This window comes from Notamacropus eugenii, chromosome 3 (genome assembly GCF_028372415.1).
Source record: "Notamacropus eugenii isolate mMacEug1 chromosome 3, mMacEug1.pri_v2, whole genome shotgun sequence".
In the NCBI taxonomy this organism is placed as follows: domain Eukaryota; kingdom Metazoa; phylum Chordata; class Mammalia; order Diprotodontia; family Macropodidae; genus Notamacropus; species Notamacropus eugenii.
This window is the reverse complement of record NC_092874.1, coordinates 449,600,007-449,621,566: the sequence shown is the minus strand read 5'-3', so window position 1 is coordinate 449,621,566 and position 21,560 is coordinate 449,600,007. Positions and strand designations below refer to the sequence as shown.

The window sequence follows — 21,560 nt, the reverse complement described above, 5'->3', positions numbered from 1 at the left end:
AGCAGACAAACCCAGAAGTTAACTGATTTGTCTAAGGTCACATAGGTTCTAAGTGATAAACCTGGGATTCGAACCCAGATCTCCACTACTTCTCTCATACCCCAAAACCCTGTTCATCACTACTTTACCCCTTTAAGACTTTACCAGGGACAAGAGCCTTCTTCAGTGTGAAGGACTGCAAAACACAGAGGTCTAATCAAAAGGCTTGGGCCACCTGCCCCCTCCATCCCCACCCCAAACTCCTAGCTGGGTGGAGACCTTGGGCAAGTCACTTCATTTTTCTCAATTTCTTCAACTGTCACATGAAGGTGTTGAACCATACAACCTCTGAGGCCCATTCCAGCTTTGCCTAATCTAAGGTACCCAAATTCATTACAGCTCTTTACAGGGCATAAGTCATTGCAACTCAACAAATGTTCATTGAGTGCTATGGGCCTTTGGTGATACAAGGAGAGGGACAACACAGACCCTGCATTTAAGCAATTCTATGAGGGTATGCAGTCTTCAGGAACCTTCAGTTTCATGTGGGGTATCCTTCTCGAAACAAAAAACCAAAATAAACATAACATAACTTCTGCAATGCAATACTGGTAATGTTGTCATAATATCAGTTAATAGGCATTCTTATTTGGGAGGGACTTGCCTAACAGTAACATACAGGGAAATACTGTGAATACCAAGATAGACAATAACCTAGCATATTTAATTAGTGTAAAAATTTCTGTGTAAACCAAGGAGTTCAGACATCAAATGGTGAAAAACATCTTTATTCTCTATAAGAGGCATATTAGAAATAGATAAATATAGGCCTATTAGGCAGTCATATTCCAACTGTCAAGAGATAGACAATAATTCCCTCCCATGATCCAAATTTCTCCTATTGCAGGTTATCAGTTAAGAAGGAAAAGTTGGGTTAAAAGTAAAAAACCATACATTTTTCATAACCAACTTAACTGACAATTTATTCCATAGGTCATCCTGGTATATCAAATTAAGAAATGCTTTCAGAAGGAAATACAGCCCATCCCATTAAATGCTTGCAATTATACACAGGTACAGTGTTTGAACATACATATACAACGTATATACACATATATTTGTGTATATATACATACACACATGCATCTATGTACATGCACACATACATATACACATATGCACTGCATACATATACACATATTGATACACACATTAATTCACATGTAAATGCACACATATTTCAGCTTAAAATTTTAAATATTTAAATCCAATGTTTAAGAAGGGCAACAAAAATCAGCCAGTACTGTATGTTATCAACTTCAGAATTCTGTTCTGGCTCTTCTGCTATTTTCCACCTTATTACACATAAAAGTTCCTGTTCCTGCTTACTGGATAATCAGCCAAAGTGTTCCATCAACTGTTCTAAATCTAGAAGCCAGAATTCTAACTGTAAATAATGTCACTGTCACAAAAACTCTTATTGTTTGAAAATATTGTTATTAATACGCTGCTCATCTGTATGTCAATATCCCCTTGTTCAAGAGTAATCTCAATTTTCACTACAAATCCCTAAGCATATTAGTATAAGACACATTAATAGCAAATGCTTTCAACAAGGAACAATTCTGTTTCAGCCTAGATCTTAATTCTAAACAATGATAAAAATCCTTAAGTAAACACCATTTTTTTCAGTGGCTGTGCTAAAGTACATTTGTGGTGGAACAGATAGAGCACTTTGATTCCATTCGCTATGAAGTCAGCACTGAACCTTTGGCACACCTTTTCAATCAAAGCAACAGCTGCCAGGTTGACAGAGTACTATCCCATGAGAAGAATGCTTACATGCTTACCTCTTTAACTGTGAAATGCACATGATTAAAATGGACACGTCTGTACTTTAGAAGTGGTCAGCTGACAAAATGAAGCATAAATTTTGGTGTTCCAGTCCCTCTGTAATAAATACAGATTTATGACACACGGCCAATGGAGACACAATGCTTGGCTGAAGCCCTCTCCTACTATCTCTTGCTATGGACTACCACTAAGGAAATTCCTCCAAATACAGCAGTAAGGACTGGTGGGGTATTGAGGACTCCTGGTTATTAGAGTTCATTTGTTCCCATTTTCTAGGAAACTTTTATTCATTTTCCATCCCACAATGCTTCTTACTGCATTCTGTAAGGAAGCCCTTATTCTATGTTTGACCAACCTCTCGATTTTTAAGCCTCTTTTCGTGGTTTTTACTTCTATGGATAGAAATCTGCTTTGACTTGTTTTTGAAAGTCAAAAGAAAATCTCCTCAGCTATATTTGATTTAATTCAGGTTTGAAAAATAAAAAGTAGTGTTTTTCAGGCGTTAGTTGAAGTTTTGTGCACTTATAAATGAAAAGTTTATTTCTTAAATCTCTTACCCTTTCAAAGTCTCTGATTTTTTAAAAAGTCATTTGGCCACATTCTTAAAAGTAAAATAAAGTTTGAAGTCTATATATGTGCCAAGAAGACACTATTGGCAGTAACATCCATTGGCACTAACATCTACTTTGTTATTTTCTTTCTGAAACTTCAACTGTGCCTCCTACTAGATTATATAATCCAAGAGGCCAAAGACCGGCCTCATTTATTTCATCTTTATGTTATGGCTGCCAATCTCATTGCACTCTATATACAATGAGTGCTTAATGAACATTTGTGAGATAAAGAAATGCTCATGTATGGTCAATCCTAATTATATTCCCTTTTTATTCATTCTCAAAGTTTTATGAACATTTAAATAAAATTCTTTCAATAACCTTAAGTCAGCATGTACTATCTTCCCAATTGTCAAAATGAACAGTCAACATTTAATATCCAAATCAATTGTCAGCCTATAAAAGTGATGGCATATATTTGAAATAATAAGTGTATTAAAAAAACAGAATAAAAACATCTGGATCAGCTGGAAACCAATTGGAAATTGTCATTAACCATCACTTCTCCTTCAGACAATGTTACTTCTCCATGTTGTTACATTAATCCTTTGAGGAGTTTATCAATGTAACTAAGTTATCTAGGAAGCTATATGTGAACCAGCACCATAAATCACCCCTGACATTCTTACTGCCATCTTCCATATCATTCAGCTACAACTGGTTACTTGGCAGAAAAACATAACCTTTGTTTCCTGCATGTGAGTGAGAACAGAAACACTGAAAACAGAGAAATATCCACCCAGATTAATCTAATGATGGAGATCCTGCTTTCAAGTAGACAAGTCCAACAAAGGGGAGAGCAGGAAAGTCAGAGAGCATCTATTTAGTAGGATTTATTTTATAATGCAACAACAATAAAATAAGTAACACCTTGGTTCCTTGTTGTGTATCCTCTGGGGAAACAATGTAACACAAAGGTGAATATCTGGTGGAAAATTCTGCAGACTAGGGCCTGTTGAATAAATAATTCTGGAACTTCTGGTTTTCTGCCTCCATGAAAATCAAAGTGAGAAAATAACACACAAGCCCATCAGTCTAATTCCTCACTGTGTGCCCACAAGGCTTATCAAAGTCTCAGGGCCAATGCTAGCAAAGAGGTCTTGTGAATTGATAACTAGCTGGAAGAGAAAGAGCAGTATTGGCCTTAGCATCTGACTTTATGAAAACAGATGTTTTAGAAAATCTGATTAGTTTTGCAAGCCCAGGGGGCTTGCTTTGGGATTGTAATCTGAACATTCTGGGCAGTTCTCGCTCCTGACAGATATGGCCCCAAAGTAGACAGACAGGCCTGGTGTCCAGGGGCCTCCAGATTCCTAGAAGGACACAGAGAGCATGCATGGCACCCTAGGGATGCTTTGTTTTTATTACAGGGTGGGGTGGGTTACAAACTGGAATGCAAGAGTCTGTTAGGCCACTGGGCAAAGTGAGAGACATCTGAGGACCTAAGGAACTGATGAACCCTGAAAAAGTCAAGCCCCAAAACAAGTAGAAAGGACCCAGACTCTTTGGAGGGCTGGGGAGCGCAATGCAACCTAGCCGACAAGAAACCAGCAAATCCTGAAACATTTTCATTCCATAAGTCTCTACCTAGAGCCATTTATAGGGCCCATCAGTCACCACAAGGCTTTAAAACAAAAAACTGCAGACAAACTATTAGGCATTTTATCCAGTTTATTACTGCGCACAACTACAGGGCCAAACCTCACATGAATAACGTAGGTCATGAGAATCAAAACTGAATATGCTGTAACGCTTCAAAAAAAATAATTCAAACCCAGGATAAAAGGATGTTACCACAAGGCTCACACAGCTTTTCTCTTCTGGCTTCTTTCAAATGCAAACACTCCTGCAGCCAGAAACAGTGTGTAGCTAGTTTGTTAGCACATCCTCTAGGCATGAGTGGTTTGAAGGATGCAAGAAGGCCTGAAATGCGCTGGACGAATGTTCTTTATCTTAATGCAGCAGCCAAGTAACAGTTGTCTGGGCTGGGAAGCCTCTTTGGAGGGCTGGGGGATATGTGAAACTTAAGCTTCAATTAAAAACAAAACAAAAAAAGGAGGAGAAATAACACTGTGCATCTACATTAATTACCTTCTTCTGCTAAAGTCTGCTCAGGAAGTACATGGCATCCACTTCTCCTCCTTTTGACTGCTAATCTCCTTAACATCAAAACCCAAGCACCTACATTTGCCTCTCCTTAATCGCTAATGCTCTATAAAACTTCCTAAGCCATGTTCACCATTGGACTTGGTTACTCAAAGGCAAGTGTGCACAGCTGAAAAATTTCCCTAAATAAATCCTGGTCTTCAAATCCTTAAGCCTATACAACAGGACGTCTTAAAGTAAAAGAAACTGACCATTATAGCAGATTAGCCTATTTCTTTAAAAAAAAAAAAGTGCTGTTCATGTAAAGGACAGATATGGGATTTTTTAAAAACATTTCATCATTTTACATTATCTTTACTCTCTCTCACTAGCAAACTGAATTTCAGCATACAATACTTTTTATTTAGTGAATCACTATTTTTTTTTTGTTATTTGTCAACTATAACCTCTTCCTCTGCCAAACTTCCCTCTTTCTATTAAGGTGACCATTTCTACAGTCATCCTTGACTTTTTCTTTCCTTTCCCTGAGTCCCTCTCACTAAGTGCCAGGCCTGGAGTCAGAAAGACTCATCTCCCTGAGTTCAAATCTAGCTTCATACACTTACTGGCTGTGTAGCCCTGGGCAAGTCACTTACCCCTGTTTGCCTCAGTTTCCTCATCTGTAAAATGAGCTGGGGAAGGAAATGGCAAAGCACTCCACTGTCTTTGTCAAGGAAACCTCAAATGGGGTCACAAAGAGTTGGACGTGACTGAAATGACTCTTGATTTTAGCAGTGTATTTCCTCTATCAATCAATCAGCAATTAGGCACCAAGGAGCCAAATACAATGAATAAAATGGAGCTAGCTTACATTCTAATATCTCCAAGGAGACAGCAAGGACACATAAAGAATAAACAGTAAGAGAATAAATACAAAGACATTATGTAATGGGTATCCATTCTACAGAGCCTGTAGGGATTTGCCCTTCCTACTGGTTATATTGGCATAAATAATATTCATGTGCTCTGTTACATGACTGGCTTCAATCTGAGCCTTGGAAGCTTTTTACTCAGCATATAAGAAGAGTATAAAGTACTATGAGATGAGATACAATCACTTCCATGTATGATTCTGTGTGCACTTGGCATTTGTAAGAGATAATTGCTGAAGGATGGAAGTAGCTTAACAGAGATCAAGCAGTAAGCATTTATTAAATACCTGCTGTATACCATACCAGACATTGTGCTAGAAGTTGGGCATAAAAATAATCGAAGACAGACTGAACAACATCAGTAAGTGAATCTTTCAGCTTCTTCCTCTTCTCTCCCTTTATTCAGATTCTGGTTTGGGCTCTTTTTGCCTGGATTTATAGGATGGTAGCCCCTCTAACAGGTCTCCCTACTTCTTTCCTTTCTCCCTTCTCCACTCACTGGCTCCTCCATATTGCTGCTAAACTGGTACTTTTGAAACATAGAACTGACTCCGTCATTCTCCAATTTAGAAATCTTCCATCCTACCACTTCTTGGAGAAAATGAAAAACTCCTCACTCTGACACTGAAAACCTTGCACAGTCTGATTTTTCCAATGTTTCCTACTGCTTCCCTTTCTGCCCTCTCCTTTCCAGTCACATTGGTGTGTTAATTCATGGCCTTCCCTATTCTGCCCCCTTGCCTTTCCATAGCTTAGATGTCCCCCCTCACTTCTGCCTCATAGGATCCATTGCATCCTTCAAGGCACAAATCTCCTATGACTTCCTACAGAAATTCATTCTTTCATGATTCTCCTAGTCATCAACATTTTCTCTTTCTTAAATTAATTTATATCTATTTTTATGATTCTATGATACTGTGAACATCTTGTATCCCCCGCCAATAGAACGTGAGGTCCTTGAGGATAGGCACCATCTTGTCCTTTGTTATCTGCAGGGCTGAGCACAGAGTCTGGGATAGAGCAAGTGCTTAATAAGTGGCTATTTAGTAATGATGGTGATGATGATAAATAACTAGCATTTACATAACACTTTAAGAAAACTGGGATAGAGTTTAAGTGACTTGCCTAGAGTCACATACCCCCAAGTATAGGTTACACAAGGGGTCACATCTGAACTCAGGTCTTCCTGATTCCTGGTCCCAGATCTCTACCCACTGACTTTTCTGGCTGCCAGAATAATAGCAGTTAAAGTGGTCTATGTGTGTTATGGAATTTGATCTCCATAAACATACCTGGTACATTGGATGTTATCATTATCTTAATTTTATAGAAGAGAAAACTGAGGTGGAGAGGCATTAAGTGCCTTAATTTAACAGGGAGGCACAGCTTGCAAGTGTCTGTGATGGGACTGGAACCCAAATCTTGCTGACTTTAATTCCAATATTCTATTGAATTGAACTGAGTTGAATTTTGTGCCTTTGAATCAATTATCTCTGTGACTTTGGGAAAGTCACAACCTATCCAAGATTCAGTATACTTATCTGTGAAACAAAGGTGGGTTATTTAGGTCTAAAGAATGATAGAAATGAACGTTTCCTATAAAGGTGAATAGACCAGAACATCTCAAGTGCTGAAGGATTTCAGGACTGCAAATAAAAAGTCAAAGGGGAGATTTTTTTCTTTTTTAGAACACTATTGAAGTTCAATTAGATTATCAGAAAATCCCAATAAACAAAAAAATATTCTATTTTACTCAAAAAGAACAGAGAAAAACAGATTCTTAATCGCAGAAAAAAAATATGTTAACTTGACCATACATAACATCAAAAGTCTTCTGATGGCTGATTTGGGTTAAGCATATCCTACTTCACATGGCGACTCTATAATAATAAGATACAAGGTGATACAGTGAATACAGACTCGGACTCAAGAGTCAGGAAGACCCCAGTTTAAATTCAGCCTCAGACACTTATCAGCTATATGACATTGAACTTCTCTCAGCCTCAGTTTTGTTATGCATAAAATGGGGATAATAACAGAACTTTTGCCCTTCTGGCCTTTTTCCCAGACTCCTCCACACTTCAAAGCCTTGCCTCTACTGCTGTTCCATCCTGGAATTCCCTCACTCACTGCCTTTGCCCTAGAACAACCAAGCACTCTTGGGGCCTTCTCAACTGGGACTATCCCTTGGTGAGTTCTGCCCCATTTTCCAATTTGGGAGTTCCCTCTGGAGCCTGCTGATGTGGAGGAGGCTCATTTTCTTCCTGGTGCTGTTCTGGTCCTCAAAACCATCTTGATGTTTTCCCAACTTGGAATTTTGCTTAGCACCTGGGGCCTCCTTACGCTGAAACATCTAACCATTCCCTCAGCCTTCTTAACCTGTGACATCCCTCCATAAGGCCCCCTTCCTTTTCTCATTGGGGATTTTCAGCTCCTTTTTGGGAACTGTCTTTCCCCATTAGAAATATAAGCTCCTTTAGGTCAGGAACCATCTATCTTTTTTGTTATATTTGTATGTCCAGAGAACATTCCCAGAGGTAGGTGCTATTACTACCCCATTTTCCAGATGAGGAAACTGAGGCAGGCAGAGGTTAAATAAATTGCCCAGGGTCACACAGCTAGTAAGTGTCTGGGGTTGGATTTGAACTAAGGTCTTCATGACTACATGTGCCGGGCTCTATCCACGGCCTCAACCGTTTTATCCATAGCCCTTTCATCCTCTGTGAATATAGACAAAAAAGGTGACCATATTTTAATTTACACTGACTTATTTAGAGAACTCGAAGATACAATGGCAGCAATTGGTATAAGAGCACATGAACTTGATTTGGTACATGGTCCAGACTTTCATTGGCAAGGGAGCTCCCAGGATCCAAATTCTCTCTACAGAGAGAGAATTACACTAATCCATAACATACAGTATTGGAGAGGTGCCCAAGGCACCAAGGGGTTCTGTACCTTGCACAGTCACTCAGCTGGATTATGTCAGATGAAGGGCATGTTGCAAGTTCTTCCTGACCCCAGCACTGGCCTATGTCATGCTACCTCTCATGGACCAACTAGTGTCTAACTTCTTTGTCATCTATCGCTGATGAATCACTAGGTAGTTTTCATTTCTTTCTCCTTTAGAAAATATGACTTCCTTCATCCAACATAATACTAAAAGGTGGGGAGAGAACCATAAAGAATTACAATTACACAAAATGAGAAAAATGATTTTAGAACAGTGGCTGGCTGATGGGCCCATATGGTCAGAGGTTAGTTTTCTGACAGAGCCTTGCATTGGTAATAGTGTTCTGTTCAAAGTTTCCACATGAAAAGAACGCTCCTTTATTTCATTGACCGAGGGGAGAGGGATGGCGGCCCAGGGGACAGGTCATTTCTTCTGTCATTTGCTCTTAAGGCTGCAGAACCCAAGAAGAACAAAAGAGAATGCTAAAAATGTCTAGAAAAAAAGCTATTAGCAAGGCTCTAGGAGTAAGTATGCCTACAAGCCAAATGGATTTGGAGAATTAAGTAGAATATCCCTTTAGAACAATAGAGAGAAGGAAAAGAGAGAGAAGTGAACAATACTTTGCAAATTCCTAATGCAGTCCTGAAGGGGAAAGTGTTTTTTAAAACTGTCAGTACTTAAAACCATAAATCTACACATGTATGTGAAGGGGCAGCTGGGTGGCACATGGTAGCTAGAGTGCCGCGCCTGGAGCCAGGAAGACTTATCTTCCTGAGTTCAAATTCGGTCTCAGATACTTACTAGCTGGGTGACCCTGGGCAAGTCACTTACCCCTGTTTGCCTTAGTCTTCATCTGTAAATGAGCTGAAGAAGGAAATGGCAAACCATTCTAATATTTTTGCCAAGGAAACCTGAAATGGGGTCACAGAGAATGTGGGGCACAACAGAAAAATGACTGAACAACAATATGTGACTATTATATATAAACATATAAATGCTTACTAAATTAATATTCATATAAATAAATTATAATATATTTTCTAATGTACCCTTATTTTGATTTAAGAGATTCTGCAGTGTTCTGGAGGCCGATTTAATCAGCCCAATGTCATCTGCAACAGGTGCATACGGAAATCCTCCTAATCTATAGGAGGGGTTCTTAGCCTGGGGTCCATAAACTTTTAAAAACTATGTCTTAATAACTATATTTCAATGTAATCCATTTCCTTTGTAATCCTACAATTTTATTTAATGCATTTAAAAACATCATTTTGAGAGAGGATCTATAGGAGATTCCTGATACAGAAAATGTCAAAAAAAAAAACCACAACAAAGCCTGATCTATATGAATCCCCTGTTTTACTTAGATTCTGTGCTGGATTTCTGCCATAACCATGACAAACTCCTAAATGTGAATATATGTAACTCCCTGTTATGTCTTCACTGATACTAGCAATCAGAGGATCAACTAAGGTTATCGAGGTTGTTGCATTTATGAAGTACTCTTGTAGCATTCTAACACATTCATGGAGACAGCCCACTAGAGGAAAGCTGTCAGGAAAGAATGTTGCTCTCACAATCAAATGCTTTCTATGGTCAAGAACAGTGGGATTTGCCAGTCTCTGACTTTCATTCAACTGTGTGATGGTAAAGACGTGCTCAACTGTTAGGGGGGAACAAGAGAGTTTGCCCTAACTATCCAAGTGGCTAAATAATGCCTTTTGTCCAGCCTGGGATATGCAGCCAGATGTACACACTATAGTGCTTGTCCATCAGTATATACAATTTGGACAGACACTGCAAAGACACAATGAGCCAAGCCCAGGACTGAACGGGGTGAGGAGGTCTGGCTGGAGAAAGGCTCATTTTTTAAAGAGCAATATTCTGATGATTCTGTACAGCTATGAGCCTTTGATGCTACAATATTTGGAGGGAAGGTAAGGCTCGCCAAAATGGGCACAGTGGGTATGAGTAAGGTACAAAACATGGCAAAATTTTAGAAAAAAAGTATGAAGGGAGCTGCTGAATATGTACGATTGAAAAAGAAGTTCAGCTGATCACGAGGTGAGGGTGAGAGTAAGAGATGTCCAAGAGACAGGTCAGCCTCCACTTGCATCTGACACATAATACTAAATGCAGATATTCTTCCAGTACAGGCGTACTTTGATTTAGGGGGCTCTGGAGTGCTCTGACTGCTTGGTCTAACTGAGGAAGGCCCCTAACCCACTGAGTGAATCCCCTATGGTGAACTCAGGAGGGGGAATGGACAAGAGCCACAAAGCCTGGGCAGGCACGGCTACTTCGTAATCTGAATCAATGGAGAGAATATCCACACTGATGTTGTCACAAATCCACTGGTATACTGGAGTATGATTTTGAAAAGTTCATGAAATATATGAAGCAGAAATACCCCCCCCCCCAAAATACCAGATACATGAGATATCTCTCCTATTGTTAATGGCAGCTCGGTGGCCCAAGAGGCCAAAGAGGATTGGCCTTGGAGCCAAGAAGACCTGAATTTGAACCCTGTCTCCTACAACTCACTAAGCTGTGTGGTCCTGGGAAAGTCACTTGATCTTTCCCAGGCTTAGTTTCCTCATCTGTAAGAGGAGGTGAGCACAGCACCTAAAGGGCTTTCATTCAGATCAAATGAGATAACATATGTAAAATGCTGTGCAAACTATAAAACACTATATTTACATATGTATATATATATACATATATATATATATATATATATATATATATATATATATATATATATATATATATATGCTGTTATCATTATCACTGTATCTGTTAGCATTATGAGGACTCAGGAACACGACAAAGTCTGGGAAGTCCTTCAGAGCATTTGAGTAGCATTTGGTAGACTATCCTTCTTTTGTCCTTACACAAAGATGCTGGATAGATGCTGGGATACAAGGATAAAGTGCAAAGGGCTACAATCTATTTGTGGTAGAAGGAATAACTTTCAGGGGCAGAGGTAAATCCATGGAGGCTGCGTGTAAGAGACAGTACTTGATTTGGCACATGATCGCTCTGAGTACAGGTGACCGTGGAAAGCAGAAGGCACAAGAAAAACAAACAAACCAGGGGATCAACCCAGTGTGGTTGGATCAGAAAGGAGGGGAAGATGAGAAGCAGAGGAGGCTGGAAAAGGAGGCAGACTGGAGTGAGCCTCAAGTGCTTTCATTTTCTCTGCAGGCGCTATCCCATTAGCTATGAAATATATGTTTACATCATAATATTTAGACTGAGCCCTCTTCGACATAAACATAAAAGGTTATGGTTTCACCTTAAAGGGTTGCAGTCAGAGGGGAATCCAGATCATTAAATAGTTGTTGTGAAGGCAAAGCTCCCAGCCTAAAGTGAGCTCACACCTCTCCTCCCTCCCTCCACTGATCATTCCGCTTATTATTTGGCACCTCCCACCTTCAGGGCAAGAACAAGGTTTCTGTGTTATGATAAAGTGCTCACTGTAGGCATTTATTTATTCTGCTTCAAATTGGGGCTGGTCCTTGCTGTGGGAATAGGTTACTTTTCAATAGTTTTGTCTAGGATCCTGAAAAAGTGGAAAAATATCCCGTTCCCATTCTGCAAATCTGGTCACACTGCCATATCAACTTATGATGATAGACGTAATATGTAAACAGACTTTTCCCCCCTTTCTATGTCCTAATGATCCTTGCATTCTCCTTCGTATCAGCATAATTACTTTTCCACTATTCACTCAAAATGACAGTGGTAAAACACTATTCACAACAGAGTGGGTTTCAGCATAAGGCAGGGCTGTCTTGGACCTTATCCAAGGGGCCTTAGTTACAGGAGTACCAAAAGGGCCTTATTCATTAGGAGGGAGGTTCACCTATCAGGCAACCCTGATGGCAGGGAGCCCAAGGACAGCACAAGATGGAGACTGCACTATATTCATTTTATTTCTACCCAATATACGTGACTGGCCTCACAGAGCCAAGTGAGTATCCCCCTCCATGGATATGCAAGCCATCTCCAATGACTTAGCTTTTCAATATAAGAATCCAACTGTGTCTTGCTATATACCAACAATATTAAAATGCTTGAAACTAATCCTGAAACACAATATAGAGGCATTTACAGTCCTCCTGTGTCAATCAAGAGTTGCCACACTGCACACTCAGAAACAGCTAGGAGTTGGTTTATATTTCATCAAAATGCTGTGGGTTGCATGTGTGCAGAAGAGAGGAGGGGGAGGGAGAAACACAGAGAGAGACAGAGAGAAAAGGCAAGAGTGAGCAAGAGAAACATACGTACACACACACACAGAAAGAGAGAGAGAAAGAGAGAGAGAGAGACAGAGACAGAGACAGAGAGACAGAGAGAGAGAGACAGAAACAGAGACAGAGACAGAGAGACAGACATACAGAGATAGAGAAACAGAGACAGAGATGGAGATGGAATAAGGAGAGACAGTCATACACACACAGAAAGAGAGACACAGAGACAAGACAGAAAAAAGAGAGACAAAGAGACAAGATGAAATAAGTATAAAATGAATTTAGCAATTTGTGGTTTGCATGGGTATAAACAAACAAGGATCTTCATCGATCTACAAATACAGACGGGCACACAGGAAGCACATTCGTGTGCCCTCACCAAAAGCAAACAAACAAACAAACCAAAAAAACCCAACTGAAAAGAGCCTAAAAGTAATTCAATTATCCCTCTTCACAAAAAGAACTTCATTTATGAAAAAACCAAGTTTCTCTTTTCAATCATCTTGAGTGGGTCAAAAACCAAATAAACTGCTGGTTTGGTGGATAAATTAGCCACGGGATCATTTGCCACTTTTTCCATAAACATTTTGGAAACGCTACCACCATATGTTATGCTGTCATCCTGTATCCAGCAACATGTTACTTATATCCATCCCAGAACTTCTACTACACCAAGGTCAAACATCCATGTTAAAGGTTCACCATGCTACATCTGACTTTGATCATACATCATTTACATACATCTGACATGGGAATGCTGGCAAAAACACCTAGGATCTGTGACTTTGCCAGCATAAGGACTTCCCTGAGTGGGAACCCCATCTACCAACCCAAAGAGCAATCCTTCTATAACTTAGTAAAGAAGTACTAGAAAGCTAACTGAACTAAGTGATTGACCAAGGGCCCCCAGCAGGAAGTAGCAGGGGCATGGATTGATCTTGGTGTTTTTGTCCAAACCCAGCACTCTACCCACCGTGCCTTATGATAATAAATCACTGAATGAAGCAACAAGGTGGTGCAGTGATTAGAGTGCTGGTCCTAGAATCAGGAGGACCAGAGTTCAAATCCAGCCTCAGACATTTACTAGCTGTGTGACCCTTAGTGAGTCATTTAACTCTGTCTGCCTCAGTTTTCTCATCTGTAAAATGAATTAAAGAAAGAAATGGCAAAGCACTCTAGTATCTTTTCCAAGGAAACCCCAAATGGGGTCACAAAGAGTTGGACACAACTCAAAAATGCCTGAACAACAGCAAAATCGGCTGGGCTAGCAGAACTTCAGTGTTAACTTATGTCAAAATAATTCATTCTTTCTCAATACAGAATTACAACTACATGTAGAAACATCCCCTATTCCCCAGAATGGCCAAATGATGAATCAACCAGTATGACTTGTATCCAGTGTTCACAAGGGGATGATCTGCAGGCTCACAGTAATTGGAGTTATAAAGAGCCTCAGAGAGCATCTGGTCCAAACTCTAATTTTACATAACAGGAAACCTAGGACCAAAGAGGATCTGTGTAAGTCATCCAGGAAATAGGGAAGAGGGCTGAAATCTAAACCCAGGTCCTCCATATCCAAATCCAGGACCCTTTCACTGCATTAAGATATTACATCTGGTTTAACAACAACAACCAAATTACTAGTACCAAGACCACTATTCAAAGCTCATCCCCCCTCCTTAAGAAAGCAAATATCCTGCATATGTATTATGGGGCATATACACTTCATCTGCATACCTCATGAGATTTCAGATTCCCTCAAATGACAGTTTTTTTTTCCTAGAGAACTCTAAAAACCAGATTGTTTGCTAGAAAATGTATCTATTGTCACTTTCTAGTGTTCCTCTAAATGAAACCTAAAATTCTGTTCAGTTTCAACCTCAGCCTTATCCAAGTAGGTGGTCCGTAACATTAAACCATCCACAATTAGCTTTCTGCTTTCACTTCCAGTACTGGCAGCAGCCTTTTTCCCCTTACTGACATGACTAGGACATTCTCTTTGTGTAGCATAGCCAAAGACAAAAAAAGCTGCCTGCTTGTGGCCCATTAATGTTCTTTAAATCTTCACGGTAATATGTTTTCATGATTGCTCCAAGACATCAAATAACTACAATGTTACAAAGCTGAAATTAACAATGAAAACAAGCCCTGCCCTCCAGCCCCAAACAGGGTTTGGATAGGTGGAATTGCTATACTTTTTTTTTGCAGGTGACCTTGATCCCTACAAACAGCTTCATTGTTTAACCAGCCAAGAAAATACTGAAGAATTTTAGGTAGTGAGTGAAGAGATGAGTTTATATTTTAAAATGAGTTTTCATTCTACTTTGGGGAGGGGGAGTTAATAAACAACAGATAAAGGAAAGTGAAATTTGTTTTTAGGGGAAATACATCCTCAAAGGGTATCCTAAGGACCACTCTGCAGTTATCACATTAACGTCTCTGTCATTCTTTCTCAATTAACCTTGAAGAAACCAACCTAATGAGTTACTTCTCAACAATGACAAATAGCTTCTGTGTTTTGAAACGACCTGCTTTCCCTACATAAAGATAACAACAGTACACTTTCATTTTTTAATTCTTGAAGGTTACAAATCAATAATGCTACTGTTGAATTCTTCTAGCATTTGAGAATTTCACACTTCCAGGATCTTAAGTATGCTTCAAATGAAATCTAAGAGCGTTCTGAGTTCAGGTCAGTAGTGTTCCAATTATTATAGCTAAAACAGCTACTTATTTACACCAATATTGATATTAAATCGGCAACTGAAGTATGCAATTTTGTTAAACTTTTCATTATTATGGCTAAAAGTTAAAGAAATGGCCTGAAATTCACTGTTTTTATTTGTTTTTTTTTTTTAATATAACTTCACACACAGAGATCTCTCAAAGGTCATATATTCACATGCATCCATGTGTTAGGATGTTTTAGAACCTAGTCAGAGGCTGCTTTTAGCCATGCTTCCTTCCCCCTTCCTACTCCCCTTACTGTAGTGGCCAGCTTCAATACATCCAAAACAAGGGTCAATTCCAGCCTCCCTTCTTTGCCAAAGTCTTCAGTGGAGAACTTAAGATATTTTCATGGGCAAAAACTAAAAAAAACAAAAGGCAAATGAGAGAGGGAGGGGGGGAGGAAAGGAGGGAGAGACAGAAGTGGGGGAGAGAGAAAAGGGGGGAAGAGAGGAAGAGGGAGAGAAGGAGGGAGGGAGAGAGAGAGATTTCCTGTTTCTAAAGTTAGAGACTGGGACTTTCAGTGTTAAAAAGGGCAGTTTCTGGGAAGATAATCATTTGGAAGTTTTCCCTTGATTTTTCATTTTGATCCATAGTTGCTTATAGGAGGGGAAACAAAGGGGATTTTTGGCCTGATCATTGAACTACAGAGAAAAACTGGAATGGTTTCAAGAAAAAATCCAACTGTCTACAATTCCTAGCCTGGCTCAATCTAAGCTAGGGCCTTAAATTTTATTAGCAGTTAGTTAACAGTTAGAAGAAAAAAAAGAAGCCTGTTCACTACCCTGGGCCTTCTCTCCCTTCCAGGTTCACCTACCTCATCTAATTCCTCCTGAATATGAATGACCTCCTGTGACTGCTGGCCTGGTGGCAAAAGGCACGGAGGACCTTTCCCAAGACCTCCATTTCCAGCTTCCATTTGCATTCCACTCCAGGGACAGCCCGAGCCAATTCAACTGGGGTTTATCGCTCCAATGACAGCTCTTTAATTAAGCAACTGTGACAAAAGTATCATTTCCTGAACCTTACAGGGAAATTCTTAAGGAAACCAAATGGCTAAGCTGTCTACAAGGAATGGTAGCAGTAGGATAGGGAAGGCATGTATCAATTTCACATACAATGAAAACATGGGATTCTAAGAAAACCGGGTTAATTCTAAAAAATGGCTGGTGACCACTGGGTTCCTTGTGTACTAAAGAGATTAGAGATCCAATGAGACTGATTATAATAAATATTCCCAAGTATGGCAGGCATGGATGCTCCTCATTTTGACATGGTTAAAAATATACCAAAATCTAAAAGAAACTAGTGGACTAACATAAAAGAGTTACCACCATTTTTCTTCTTATCAAAATGTAACTAAAAGGGAGAAAAAACCTTTAAAATGACAATTTATGGGTAAGAAAAACTTTAACATCTAAAATACACGTATGTGGATCCTTGGGGGTATCTAGTCCAATTCCCTCATTTGAGTAAATTGATGAGTAAATTGAGGCACAAAAATGTTAAGTGACTTGTACAAAGCCACACAGGCAATGGCTAAACCAGGATTTAAATCCAAGTTGTATAATTTTAAACCCAGTACTCCTACTAATGCACCACAATTTGATGCTACATTAATTTATTTCCTTAAGAAAAAAAAGATTTCTTCTGAGTGACCTTCAAAGAATCCAGGGTTTAGGTTGTCGATTACAGCAATTTCTTTTCTTGAGGGTATATTCTTCCTGTCCCTGGTGCAAAAACTTTTTCATATATCTTCCTACTACACTCCCACAAAAGGAGAAGATAACTTCAGAAGTGTGTGTGTGTGTGTGTGTGTGTGTGTGTGTGTGCACGCACACACACGTGTTTGTCCTGTACATATATCAAATCCCTCCAAACCCTAGGCTATATTCTCACATTGGCTTGATACCATCCCATTTGGGTCTGTTTTCCCAAGGCACATATGACCCAGCCATCTTAACCTTAAGCTTTCCCACAGCACAAAGTACATAAATGCTTGTTACACCATACAGATGTATGATGTAACAGAATCACACAAACTCAAAGCTGGGATCATACAGAATGAATAACTCTCCAAGGGAGAAGGAAATTTGTAAGTCATTTATTCCACCCTCCATCCCCCTTCTGCTTCAATCCAGGAATTCCAGAACCCCTTCAATAATACAGAATTCACAGAGTTGGAAGGGCCCTTCGGTCCGAAGTCTACCCCAAAGCACTAATCATGTGTATAACAAACCTAGTATGCTTGCACATGGGGACCTCTGACAAAAGGTCAGCTCAGTGTCATCACCCAGCTCTCACAGGGTCCATGCCATGTGTGGAAAGTTTGGAAGTCTCATTCCTTACACCGTCCACCCATTGTTCCTATTTCTGCTCTCCAAGGTACTCAGGAGTCACTGGCACTCTAAAGGGAAAATGAGAGACTTGTCTGCACTCAGAGACGAGGTTTAAACTTTAATTTGACAAACTTTAATTTGACAAACATTTATTAAATGCCAACTATGTGCTAAGCACTTTGCTATGCACTGGGGATAGTAACAGAAAATCTTTGCTCTCAAGGAGCTTATAATCTAATAGAGGAAACAAAATGGAAATAAATCTATGCAAAGCAAGCTATATACAGGATACAAAGGAAATAATTAACAGAAAGAAGTCACTAACTAAGAGGAGCTGGTTTGCTGTTGCTAGTCCTTCATTCTTGAAGAGGACCATAACATGAGGGAGATGATACCATGACATGCTAGTGAATTGAATCTAAGTGAATGAGGGTCATGCAAAGTCACCAGTCTTACTTTGTCCTTCAGAGTCATCTGGGTCCAGGATGTTTGGAGATGTTCCAGACTTACAGGAAGCCAAGGTGGAGGAGGGAGAGCATTCCAAGCATGAAGGACAGTCAGAGAGTATGTCCAGAGTGGGAAGATGGAATTTCTTGCTCATGGAATGACCAGGAGGCCAATGTAACTGGATCAAAGAGTACATGATGGAGAGTAAGGTGTAAGAAAACTGGAAAGGTAGGAAGGGTCTTGGTTAGGGCTTTGAACACCAAAGGGGAATTGTATTTGCTCCTGAAGGCAATCCCATTGGAGTTTATTGAGGAGGCATATGTCTGACATGATCAGATTTTCATTTTAGGATAATCACTTTGGAGGTGGCATGGAGAATGGATTGTAAGAAGAAGGGGAGGACTCAAGGCAGGCAGACCCACCAGCAAGAATCAAGGGATGAGGTGTTGAGGGCCTGCGCTAGAATAGTGGTAGTATCAGAGAAGAGAAGGAGGTGTATTCGGAGATGCTGTAAAGGTGAAAACAGCAGGCCTTGGCAACAGCTTGGATATGGGGAGTGAGAGAGAGTAAAGAATTCCCAGATGAGAAAGAGTAAAGAACTCCCAAATGTGAACCTAAATCAACCAAAGTCTAGAGGGCAAGACAATGAGGGAAGAGTCCACAGCAACATGGATAGCTGAAAAGAAGAGGGTTTGATTTCACCCTCAAAAGCAACATTTTTTCAACAGACCTCCCCTTTAGCCAAGAGCCCCAGAAATGCCCTTTGCCAAGCACATAAATGAAGCACTCCCTCCATTCTGGGACACCAAAGTATGCAAGGGCTACTTTGGCTGTGTCTATTTTGCCAGGAACAGATTTTTAAGGAATATTGTAATTGGAAATTTCTTTGCATCTTTTACAAGGAGGCTAAATACAACTTATAAAAGTTAACTTAAAAAATCACAGTTCCTATAAGAAGTAGCCAATATCTTACCCAGTTCCCAGTGAAGCACTGAAAGAAAAGGAGAACTTCCAGTTTTACAAGTTACTGTTGATATTTATTTCAATTCAACAAGTGTGAGATTTCCTGTGATGCGCCAAGCATTTTGTTCAAGGTTGGAGATAAAAACAAAAAACGATATCCTTCCAAGAAGGGAGAACAACATGTATGTAGGATGGTATATACAAAACAAATACTGAGTAAAAACAGTTATCCTGGGGATGGGATGCACTAACAACTCAGGAAATCAACATTTTCCCATACTGGGGTCTCTAGGGCAGGCAAATGAGTGAGGAGGGAACTGAGAAATAGTTGCTGTGTTCAGTGGCCAAATGGGAGATCCCACAATGCTCCCATCTATCCATGACCAATATCATGATGCACTGTCACTTCCTTTCTATTATCCCATGGTTCCAAATGACAAAGTATTCTCTCCCTTGGTAGAGGGGAGAGAATATGGTATATAAAATATAGCACATAGGGCAAGTAGGCGGCATAGTGGATAGTGTCAGGTCTGGAGTAAGGAAGACTTGTCTTCCTGAGTTCAAATCTAGTCTCAGATATTTACTAGCTGTGTGACCAGCTTTGACACTTAACTGTGTTTTCCTCAGTTTCCTCATCTATAAAATGAGCTGGAAAAGGAAATGGCAAATCACTTCAGTATCTGCCAAGAAAACCCCAAAAGGGGTTGCAAAGAATCAGATAGGACTCAAGCGACCACAAAAATATACCACATCATGGTAATTTCAGAATGCCTCAAGTGCTCTTATATAATCTTAAGAACTACTACAGTACTGCAAAAGGAGTGGAGTCAAAGCTTAATAGGCCTGACCTCCCAAGATAGGAGATGATGAAATTTTCATACCCTTCTAGCTAGTTTTATCCCATGTCTCAAACTTAATCAAAACTGCATGAGAGAAGACTGGAAATGAAACAGACAGCACCTGATATTTTCCCTTTCTCGAATGTATACTTCTTTATAGTTGTTTAAAACTACAAACTGCCAGAGGCATGTAGGTGGTTCAGTAGAGAGAGTGCTAGGCCTGGAGTCAGAAAGACCTGAGTTCAAATCTGACCTCTGATACTTACTAGCTATGTGACTCTGAGCAAGTCACTTAACCTCTGTCTGCCTTAATCCACTGGAGAAGGAAATGACAAACCACTCCATCATCTTTGCCAAGAAAACTATATGGACGGCACTGACTTGACTGGTTCATGGGGTCGTGAATCCTCGGACATGACTGAATGAAAACAAAAATGCACACAACTGGCCTGAATTTAAACAAAAACATACTATAATTTTGAACAGTTTAAAATTTTTGTTCAAAAGCAAAGTAGATATTACATAAATTTAATAATTAGGACAGTTTAAGTTAAGAGAAAGAAAAGAGAACGCAATTTAAATAACATCCAAATTTCATTCATTGTTCTCTAGAAATCAATTGGATACTTCTACCCCTTTACCTTTTCAACCCATAAGGTCAAACCAACAGGTACACCCCTTAGTTACGATGTTTTCTGGGAGCGAGCAAAGCAACAAAGTAGGAAGGGACGCCAATGATAAAATTTGGCTCTTGATAAAAAAAAAGCAACATTTTTGCCAACAATACCCTAGGATCTTTCTTTTATTTTGTCTATAATTTTATCTGATCCACTTTTAAATTACCTGAAACTAAGTTCAAAATAGAGTCATAATCTAATTTGTTGAATTGTAGTGGACATCAAATGAATAATTCATAACCAAATCCACACAGAAGTCAAGTGTGTGGGCAAATGTTTGCAGATATCCTGTTAAAGGTTGTTGCCCCCGCCCCATACAAAGACTCCTATTAAGCAAGTGCCATTTTTCCAAACGAATTTGAAGTTTCATTTGCCAGAATATAGTGGTTTACCCAAATTGTTGCTGCTAGAAGTTTAAAATAAAACAGAAAGAGTTCTAAACTATGTTAGATTTAAAGGACTAAGACAAAGTGATGAAAAGGGACAGTAATCTATTTCCAACAGACGATTTTCTGCTATAAGTAACTGTGTAAAGGCAATGTTTCTGAAGGCATGAGTCAACCAAACAAAGTTTTTCAGTATATTTAATTCTGCTATGATGCCATTTCTTCATGTTTCAGTCACTGTAACACCAAGACAGGTGTTACTAAGAAGACAGGCTTCTCAACCTCATAAACAAGACCATCATCCAATAGACTTCCATGATCTTTCTTGCCTATATTCTTTAAAATAAAAAGGAAACAATAAAGAAAAAGAAACTAAAGGAATAAATATCAATAAAAAGGATGTTAAAATATCTTGACTGGAGGATGGCATGAGGCTTTAGATGTGGGCCAGCATAGTGGAAAGAGGGCAAAAGTGCTGGATTCATACAACTCTTGACTCTGATACATAC

The 21,560-nt window shown here is 39.5% G+C and overlaps 1 protein-coding gene across 3 annotated transcripts in view; it reads right to left on the bottom strand.

Annotated features, from left to right (window-relative positions):
* PDZRN3 (PDZ domain containing ring finger 3) overlaps window positions 1-21,560 on the bottom strand; it is a 283,606-nt gene that overhangs the window by 226,695 nt on the left and 35,351 nt on the right. The gene's annotated exons all lie outside the window — the stretch shown is intronic.